Below are 11,215 nucleotides of genomic sequence, written 5' to 3'. Positions count from 1 at the left end.
CATGCAGAACAGAGATCTCACACCAGGCTAGAAGACCAGTGATTTGTAGTCAGGAGGCTGGTGTTCCGCTCCCTGCTCTGATGGTTGTTTTAAAACATTAGGCCCGTGTCCCACACTCACATGACCTCTCTGGTGACTAGCAATTCTACCTGTAAAATGGTGGACAGAGTTAGTCTTGGAGAACCTTTAAAACATCCTGCTGTTTTATACTGTCATGCCTTTGTCCCAGGGATTCTCTCTGTTGGAATATTATTATTCTTTGCTATTTTTTAAAAATCGTCTTTCATTGCCTCCATCGTGAAGACCTACCTATCATGTGTTTCCACCCCCACTCCTTTCCCAGCCTGATTCAGGAACTCTTCTTCAGGGAACCATGCCATCTTATTCTTACTGTCTTTATCACAACGCTCTCTAAAACATCCCAAATATTTAAAAAGTCATTAACATTATAATATTCACCTAATTAACTCCCACACAATTAAAACAAATTTTTGAACTTTCTTTTTATCATACTATTAAAAATACATCATTTTTATTTTTATTTATTTTTAATCCCTTTTTTATTATAATTCATAATAACAAGCTTTTGTTTTTTGTTTTTTTATTGTTAAATCATAGCTATGTACATTAGTGCAATCAAGGGGTACAATGTGCTGGTTTCATATACAATCTGAAATATTGTCATCAAACTGTTCAACGTAGCCTTCATGGCATTTTCTTAGTTGTTGTATGTAGACATTTGTATTCTGCATTTAGTAAGTTTCACCTGTACCCATTCTAAGATGCACTGTAGGTGTGGCCCCAACTATTACCTTCCCTTTACCCTAACCTCCCCCTTCCCTTTTCCTCCCTTGGCCCTTTCCCCATATTCTTGTGCTATAGTTGGGTTGTAGCTTTCATGTGAAAGCTATCTCAGGAATGGAAAAAATACATTATTTTTAAATTACCTCTGCACTCAGCTATGTCCTTACTATTTTCAAGGCAGCCTGGGACTCATATGAGAACTTTCTTGAGGTTCATGAACTATGGTAATTATGGAATATTGCATTAAAACTATAAATTGTATTTCAGTGATTAAACAACAACAACAAAAAATAAGTATGAATTTAATGGAGCAGATAGCAGAAAAGGAGACACTGGAGGAATATGAGGGATAACACTTATTCATTCTAAAACTATTAGCACCAAACCTTATGCCTGGTACACAGCAGATATAAAGTATGCATATCTGACAGTCATCTGAAGTGTGCTTGTAGTCATCTAAATGACTGAGGTTATAGTAAAAGTTCAGTTTATTAAAAATCCAAGGTAAAGATTCACCCCTTAGTAATCCTTTTCAATGACTTAAATGGACATTTTTGCAAGAGCTTCATGGCAAAGCCATGACATCACCAGTGAGCCTTGTGTCATTTGTCTAAGCAATGTTTGTGTTGTGTTGTCCCCAAACGGTAGCCAAAACAAGCTTTCTTACTCCCCAGGCATGAGCAAACCTTGGAAACCCTGAGCATACACACACATAAATCTCAAGGGGAAAAATGTGCTTAAGCCTTTAAAGAACTTATATGTGCATAGATCTTCAAGGTTATTTGTTTTTATGGTAAAAAGGATAAGGCAATCCAGAGAGAAGGAGATGTGTGTGTACCAGCTTTAATAAAGACAGCAGATTTATTCTTTGAAATATCCAGAGAATTCTAAAAGAAAACTCAGGTATACACAAGATAACTTATTTAGATATGCATTCTCACCAATGAAAATGATAGGCTGCTTATAGTGCTTGAGCTGTTGAGAGAAACTACAGTCAGCTGTGATTGTGTAAACCCTGGTGCAGAGGGAAATACCTTGTTCCAGGGATTGAAATCGTTAAATGTTCCACTAACCTTCTGTGTGATCTAGAGTAGGTTGTTTTCCCCTCTGGAACCCATTTTTTCACCCTATGATTTTTCTATAATTCAATGATTTCATCTATATGTCCTGGAAGAGGGACTAGAACATGAGAGTTATATCACAGGTGTATGTTTTCTTTCTATTTGACTCCCTTTTCTAGGTGATTTTTATAGGCTGAAATAATTCACCTACCTAGTGAAATTCAGGCAGAATTTTTCAAATAAAGTTAGCCTGGAAACCAATCAACAAATAATGCACGTTATAATATAGCCTTTGAACGTTTCTGTGGCCTTATCATTCGCAACAACTTCACAGTTTGCTTATTGCAATCTGTCTGTGATTCCCTAAATAGATCATCCATTTCCAAGACTCATGGCTTTATTTTTGTTGTACCCTTATTAGGAGTGCTTTTCTTCTACCTTCTCTGCCTTAAGAATTGCCAGATAAAATACAGGGCACCTAATGTAATTGAATCTCAAGTAAACAATAGATAGTATTTTAGTGTGTTTCAAATATTGCATGAGACAATCTATTTTTCTTTTCTAATTCTGGCAACTGTGCTGGCCTGATTAACACTCACTAATCTTTTAAAACTTAGGTCAAATATTTCATTGTCTATATGGGTTCTTTAATTCTGTCCGCTCTTCTCTCTTCCATGGAGTTTAGTAATCCATTCCTTATGTGTTCAGTTGTCCTTTGTCCAGATTTTCATTATAATCCTTTTATGTTGTATTACAGCACAGTCTCATCTGTGTTTATTTTTTTTTAGGGGTTTATGAATTTTATTTTATTTTTTATTAAATCATAGCTGTGTACATTGGGGCATCATTCACTAGCTTCACAGACCGTTTGACACGCTTTCATCACTCTGGTTAACATAGCCTTCCTGGCTTTCTCTCAGTTACTGTGCCAAGACACTCACATTCCACATGTGTTTATTTGCATCCTTATCGTTCCTTTCTTGTTCCCTGCTTGCCGAAAGAGAATAAGGGCAGGTTGAAGGATTTACTTGTATCCCTTAACTTTTCAAAGACCTAGTCTTTCCCCCTGTATTCTGAATCTCATCTTTGCATACATTTGTTAAAATGCCATCCTGGCCTGGCTTTCCCCTTACCTTCCCCCAGCTCTATCTCATTCTCTTTGCAGACACCTGTGCTTTTTTCAGAGAATGTAGATTTTATTTTTCAGGGTGGGGTACTGGGTGTTCATTGTTGTTATTGTTTTTCTTGGCTCCTTTTCTCTTTCTTGTCTTTTCCTTTCTCTTCTCTGTTGTCCTCTTTTCCCCTCTCTTTATTCTTCAGTCTGTCTTTTCAAGATCTCATCCCTCTGTCAGTGAGTTCACCATTGCATTTTTAGCTCAGACTCTTCATTTGATTCTAGATCTATATGTATATGGCCTACCTGGCATTTCTGCTTGGCTACATTGCAAGCATTTCAGGCTTAATATTCCAAAAAGAGATCTCTTGATCTCCTTCCCAACTTCCCTCTGTGCTGTCTGTCCTGCTGCAAGTTTTCCACATTCCCCACCCTGGCAGTTCACACCTTCCTTGATACAGTGACTCAAGTACCCTCAGGTTTAGTGCTTCCATTCCCCTCCTCTCCCTATGTACCATCCAGGTCCTAGCCCTTCTATTACTTCCTGAATTGAGACCCATTCTCTTAATACATACTCATCATGCATCTTACACTCTTCATATTACTTAAAACAAATGGCATAATGCATACAGTTGGATGGTTATGCCTTCTACTTTTGAAATTCTTTGAGTGAGAATTAGGTCTATTCTGTGCATTGTATCCCTAGAATATTATTCGACTCACAGTAAGCTCAATGAATGTGAGTTTGATATCTGAATAAAGGAGTGACAATTTATTTGCATTTCTTCTTCCTTAATTATGAACCATTTGAGATCATATCCCCAAGATGTAGCACAGGGATGGAACCAACACTTATCTACATAAGTGTCTACATATCTGATGTACTTTGTATTAAATATCATAATTATTACAAATGCAGGCTTTCATGTTTAACAGACACAGATTTAAGTGAAACTTGACTCTGATCAAATAACTTTACCTCTTTAAACTGCATTTTCTGCATTTGTATGTGGTGGATAACAATACCTATTTCATAAGACTGTTATAAAGACATAAAGATATATTAAATTATTGAGACTCTTGGTGCATAGCTCATTAAATGTGAACTATCATTATGATTTTTTTATTTATTTTGTCAGAAATCCCTCAACTTCTTGACCTCTACCCTATGTTAGGTAAGAATGCAATTATATAACGATAATGTGAAATTATTTTAAAATTAAGAAATTGTCTGAGGGGGAACAGAAAATCAAACAACAGAAGATATTCATCAAAATCTCTTTTGCAAGAGGTGAAAGGGGAAGACCTCTTCTGAAATTGAAGAATTGTTGTCTTTATAAGCTAATGTGTTGAGAATGGAGAGTTCAAGGGAAAAATAAATGATGTGACTTTTCCATAGTAACAGCTCACATTTTCCCCATAACTTTAGAAGATTTATTGAAGGGAGATATTGGCCATTTAAGGGATTATTTGTCTAGGGAAGACAGCAGAGAAATTAAACTCAATGTTATCATTGATGGGGGTGCGTCATACTGCTTGAAATGCAGTTCTCTATTGCAATTTTCAAATGCCTTATCAGAACTATCAGTCCACGCAAAGCCCCAACACCGACATAAATACATGAGGTATTTTATTGTATTTAATATTTCTGAGCTGGCCCTAAAAAAGCTTTTATTCAAAATGGTTTATGCTTCCACATTTGGACTGCACCAGAATGTGAAAACAAACTGATGAACAATTAGGAAAAGAAAAAATAAACATCTCACCAAATTTCTAAATTGTTCCTTTTCGAGAAAAACTGTGATTTGGGTAGAGAAACTGATCAAGGTAGAGAACAGGATTTAACCATTTATTGAGCAAACATCACATACACTGAGCTGCCTGGCCACTTTCATAAAGTATCTCACTTAATCTTCACCATGATCCTGAGCAATGTTGTAGATAGATAAGTAAAATTTTAGAAAGGTTAAACCCAGGACTGGTGACTTTGTTCAAAAATTCTTAGAAACTTCAAGATGGCAGTAGCAGAACCTTAAATCGGACATGGACCTCTTTCGAGCACCAGACCTGATGTGATAACACAAGTCGCTTGCTCACAAAGCTGTCCCTAGTCATTCAACTATGTCAAGGATCTGATAATGGGAGAGTTCAAGGTTACTATTCAGTCATCTAAAATTTAAGCGATGATTATTGCTCCTCTAAAACTCCCAAGTCTTTTGGTCTTCCCCTTCCTGTTTGTCCTCCATTTAAAGCTGTTAGGCTTGTCTTGTTCCATTTGATAAAAAATCTTTTGAATTTTTTTAATTTTTAATTTTTTAATAAATCCTTAGAAGTGAGTGCTAATGAATTCAACCTGATAGCTGAGTTGGGCAAGAATGTCTTACTTCTACCCTTCTTGTTGATTTCTCAAAATGTGCTCTTAACATCAGTCTGTTCTTCCTGGGTCTTTGACATGAGTCAGAGGCTGTCTTTGAGAATTAATAGCCACTGAAAGTGGCCTTCTAGATGCTTATAGCCAGTGACACTCTTATTGGGTGTCGATCACACTCTAGAACCACACATAGTTAAAACAGAAATAATCCTAGTGACCACTGACTGCCTCGATCTCATTTATTTTGAGATTGTTATTTTGTATCATTTTAACTTCATTTTATGAAAGGCATGATGAGGCCCAGAAGAATGAATAATTAGCCCAAGGTCATAGAGTTCACTGATGGCACATCCGGACTAGGGTACAAGCATCTTACACTAGAAACATGAGATTGTTTATAAAGAGTAAACGGTTGCTATCTAGTCATCTCTTCCTTGATTCCTTAAACAGATTTTTTAAGAGTCAGATATGTTCTTAGGTTAACAAAGAGTACTTAACAAAAGAAAGAATTCCACTGTGCCTAACAGCCAGGACCATGAGAAGACCGGTTATCACAATTTATGCCTCTCACCCCACAAGACAGAAAGATGCCTCCTGGGTCACCTTGGATGTGGGTGTCACCCCTTAAAGGCCAATGTGTTATTTGCATGTTTAAAATTTTGGCTCAGGTGGCATATGGGGATTATACAGCTTTTTCATGACAGTCCAATTTCTCCGAAATTCTCATTAACTGCTGTTTGGAAAGACTTCAGTTGCTGAAAATAAACAGGAACTGAAAAATGTAAGCTGTCCCCTTTTCCTGAGAAAAGCTAGCTGTGCAAACATCTCCCTACCCACGTGGGATTGCACAGTGACAGGTAAAGAGTGATTCATCGGATTTCTGAATCTCCTATCTCTTGGGTAAAAGAGGATTGAGGCTGTTTAATGTATATTTTAGTGTTCTACTATATGGACACATGTCCTTGCCCTTAATTGATTACCACAGGATCTTGACTGTATTCCCATAAGAAACCCTTACATGAGTAATAGCAGAAAATAGCCACACAATAAGTTCATTCTGAGTTGTTGTCAGATGCCAACTCACACTATGAGTATAAAAACCAATTACTTGATTGTATCCAGTGGTTCATATTTTATAGAATAAATATAAAGTGCATCTAACTTAATTCGAACCTCTCAGCAACTTTAATTCATCCTTTTAACATTTATTGAGTTAATACTATGCCAGACCCTAGGCTAGAATTTAGGTAGCAATCTAGAGCTCATGACTTTATTATTCCAAGCGCACAACTTTGCTAAAAATCCCCAATGAATCCAGGAAACCTTTTTCTTCTTCTCCGAATTTAACATTAATCTGTATCATTCACTGGATCCCTGAATTCTAGACTAGGATGACAGATCAACCAGTCCATTGTTTCTTAAAGCAAGTAATGGGGACTACAAGGGGTGTGAAAGATGGTTTGGAGGAGTAAAGCCACAAACCTTAAAAACATAAATAAGGGAACCCTACACCATACAGTGATGTTAATTATGGTGGAAATGTGCCTGAGATCCAAGCCTGTTCTGCCTACTGCAGAATGGTAATGGTGCCAGTCATCAGTCATTTACTTGTGTTGCTGACAAACTTCTTTAATTGAGAGGTGGCATGATGGGAGGACGTAGGCATCAGCGTGTATTCCTAAGATTTCTTCCATCTCTTAATGTCCCATTGTTCCCTCCTTTCAGGTGTCAGGACAGCCCTCCTGGTGGGGATAGCATATAAATTGATCCAGTATCTATAATCTGATAAATCACAAATACATATCTCCATCTACAACAATCTCAAGTCTCAAAGGCTTAAATCAGACTCAATGTCTCTGCTTAGATACTCAATGCACCTGTTTGTGTAGCCTGCTCCCAGAACCATCAAGTAGACTGGTCTACTTGGGAGAGGAGGTGCCTTTGTTCTGCAGAAAGACAACTTTCTTAAGTCAAGTCATAGGGTGTCTAGGCTTCACCTACCCAGAGGTGGTTCCTTTTTCTAATTCTGCACAAATAAGGTTTTTTGTTTTTTTTTTCCTCTAACTTGTGCAAAGATAACCTATAAGTTAGTAACAATCTTGCCTTTAAGCAAGAGCTATCTCTGGGAAACTAATAGCAACTTGACATGGCGGGATAAGCTGTAAGTGAACAATAAGATTACATCCTTAAAAATTTCTACATCTTTTCATCTTCTTTTTTATATTTAATCCTACATTGAGGTATCTTGAAGGGAGTGATCTTGCTTTATTCTTTACATATGACATAGCTACTAAGGAAATTTTGCTAAATTAATGAACAGATATGGCCCTGGCAAATCTAATAGATGCTGACTATGGTAGAATATATATTTTAAAAAATCACAAAGGTGTGTTTGTGTGTATGTGTATACTTGTATACAAATATTCATTATACATAGACACAATTATTGAAACAATGTACATTGAGCCCTGAGATGGCTTATTTTTCAAATATCATTTGAGAGTACTGGTTAGGCCATAGTAGATAACTTCAAGGGGCTCACTATTGAGTTACTAGAAAGATGTGTAAACAGAGAAGGGAACAAATTATACTTAGAGCTAAAATAAAAGTTAGAATAATTTTCTGCTGGCTATGGACTGACAGAGGAGAGGGTTTAACCAGGTTGGAGAATAAAAAAAAAAAGTCTTTTTTAACACTTAGAATAACATTAGAAGAAGGAGTAAGAATGACTTTCCTTATCAGCAGTATGGAGAATTAAATGTCTAAAATAATGCTTTTGGGAAAGAAACATCTAAAATGCTGGGGAAGAGTGCTATTTTTCTAGGGACTGTTGGCCCAGACCTTGGATTTTAAAAAGGCACAAATAGTGTCACAGGAGAGAAATCCCAGAGTCTAAGTAAGTGAGAAGGTCAGATTGTAGACTCTCCATAAATCTGAACTTTCTAAAGTGGAACTCATCAGTGGGAGAAGTAGAGGAAACCTGCCTTTCAGGGGCATGGAATGGAGTCAGTTTCTTGGTTCTTAGAGGAAAGAAAAAGAAATTCCTTTAAAACTTCCCGACCACAACCCCTCTCTCACCCAGGCTTAATTCTACAATTCAGACTTCCTTTGTGGTATAAAAAAATCTCAAGCTGGAACTTTAAAGTTCTTCTGGATTGAATGCCTCTAGTCACATTCCTATGAGAAAGGCACCCTCAACATAGGTCTTAAATATTTCCTATAAATATTTCCAATCAATATGAACTCAAAGTAAAACCTCACAAAACACACCAATAGTAGCAGTACTATAAAGAAGACTCAGGAGAAACAGCAAATAATTACAATCATAGGTCAATGACCATTTATAGGTAATGACCAAGTATAGAATACAAATTGCTTAGGTTTCTTATATTCTTGAAGGGAAACAAAAGAAAGACCAATTAAAAGTAAGAGCTTACTAGAAATGGCCAAATTGATTGGGCAAAGGACCAAAAATTATAGAAATAAAAATATAAACATTAAAATTAGGACTTTATTGGATATGGCAGACATTGAATTGACAGAACTGATGAGAAAGGACAATGCAATATATTAAACAGAGCACAATGCTATGACAGAGCAGGAAGGAAAATATAAGGAGGGATGAAGAGGAGTGCCATGGTGTTACACGCATCTCCTGGCAATGAGTGATGAATTAACAGGCCCTATGTATGTTGAATTACAATTCTATAAAGAGAACAAATGGTCAAGAAGTGTTAATCAAAGAGATTGTGAAAATTCTGTTAACCATCAATAGGAAGACAAAGAAACCCACGAAATAGACAAATAACAGTAAAACTACAGTGACCCAGGAACACATTAATGCAAAAAAATTATTAGAATATGACAAAGAATGATGAAATAGTTTAATTCAAAGGCATAAAATTTAGATTGCTAACTTTTATCCATAGAAAGAAGGAAATAGAATATTTCTAATTGCTAAAAAAAAAAAAAAAAAAAAAATCAACCCAGAGTTGTGTGTCTGAATAACTAATATTAAGAACAGTAGAATATTCTACCACGGTTAGAATAGTAGTGGATAACAAACTACTGAATTGCTAACATTACTAGAGCAATTAAAAAAAATAACATTTTTTGAGGAAGAAAAATAATCTACAAAAGAAGGTCTAGAATGCGACAAGAAATGTTAAGGAAAAAATTAAATATGTGGACACGTCTAAATAAAGTTTGGCTGTCTATTTTAATTCTAGAGCTAAAACAGTGCAATAAAAGGTGTTTATGCCATGTGAGGAATGATGACAATTACCACAACCTTAAATTCTTGTGTTCAGGAAGAGAACAAATATGTCATTAACTTTGGATGAAACTGAACAGGTAGGGTATTTAATTTCACAGTAAACACTGTAATAACAAAAATCTATTGTGAAACTTCCATAACAGTACTGAGGGAGAAAACATAAGTGAAAAAAAATTACCAATCAAAACATTGATTTTCCTAGCAAAAACCTGAAAGCATCTTAAATTCTCATTATCAGTAAAATGGACACATAGTATAGTCATTATACCAAATACTACATAATGGAAAGAAAACAACAGAATTACTGTGCAAAAAAAAAAAAAAAATTAGCATAAGTTAATTTCAAAACATAAGGTTGATTGAAAGTAGTATTTCATGAGGAAATACAGGCTGTATGACTCCATCTATGTTATGCCACAATAAACAGATAAGTGTATGTAGAAAATCTGTCTAGAAAACAAGGGATACCTAACACAAAATTAAGAATAATGGGCACCCCTGGGGGTTGGGCAGAAGGATAATGGAATGCATGTGGTGAAGGGTGCCCAGGCATTTCCAAAGGTTCTTTGCTGTTCTATTTCATAAAGCTGGGTGGTATAGGCATGGTTCTGCATATAGCATTCTTAGTATTCCTTTATGCATCTATCTATCCATCTAGCCATGTGGCCAGATATATCTATCTATCCATCTGCCTTGGTCTGTTTGGGCTGCTATAACAAAATGATAGAGTGGCTGGCAAACAACAGACATTCATTTCTTACAGCCTGGAGGCTGGGAACTCCAAGATCAAGGCATCAGCGAATTTGCTATTGGGTGAGGCCTGCTTCTTGGTTAATACACAGCTGTCATCTCCCTGTGTTCCCACATGGTGTAAAAGGTGAGGGAGTGCTCTTTTTTCCTTTTATAAGTGCAATAATCTCTTTTGTGAGGGCTCCTAATCACCTCCCAAGGGCTCCACTTCCAAATACCATTACTTTGGGGATTAGGTTTCAACCTATGAATCTAGGGAGGGGATAAACATTCAGTTTATATCACCACCGATCCATCTGTTTATCTAACCACATTAGATATACTTTTCTTTATATGATACTGACTATTTAATAAGGAGAAAATAAAAAAAATATTGACCAGGATCCTGCCAACAAATAGGAAAAGGATAAAAGAAACAGAAATGTAGAGGGCCGTGTGGATAAAGGCATTGACATATGAAAGCATTAATGTATGTAAGTATGTACTTACAAAGAACAACATTTAATTCAAGTGTGTATTCTTAAGGCTGGAGAAAGTCTTAGAGTCAACTGAAAAGTGGGTGAAAGCATTGCTGTTAAGACAGGTGCCTCTTTTTCAGTATCCAGTTGAAGACAAGTACCCTCTTACTGTTTTCTCTTTCTCAGATCACCAGCCATTCTACCCTCGGGGATAAAATACATCTTAAGGGAGCGGCAAGTAAGCTGAGGCCTCAGAAGCTGTAGCTTGTTTAGGAGAAGAACGTGGAGCAGGGTAAACAGGCTTTGCCCAGGTTGGCATCGGTAACGTGTCACTGTGCTTACCGTCATGCCTGGCGCATTGCTATGCTCATTCAATATTCA

The sequence above is a fragment of the Nycticebus coucang genome, chromosome 2, assembly GCF_027406575.1.
Source record: "Nycticebus coucang isolate mNycCou1 chromosome 2, mNycCou1.pri, whole genome shotgun sequence".
Lineage (NCBI taxonomy): Eukaryota > Metazoa > Chordata > Mammalia > Primates > Lorisidae > Nycticebus > Nycticebus coucang.
This window is presented reverse-complemented; position numbering follows the sequence as displayed.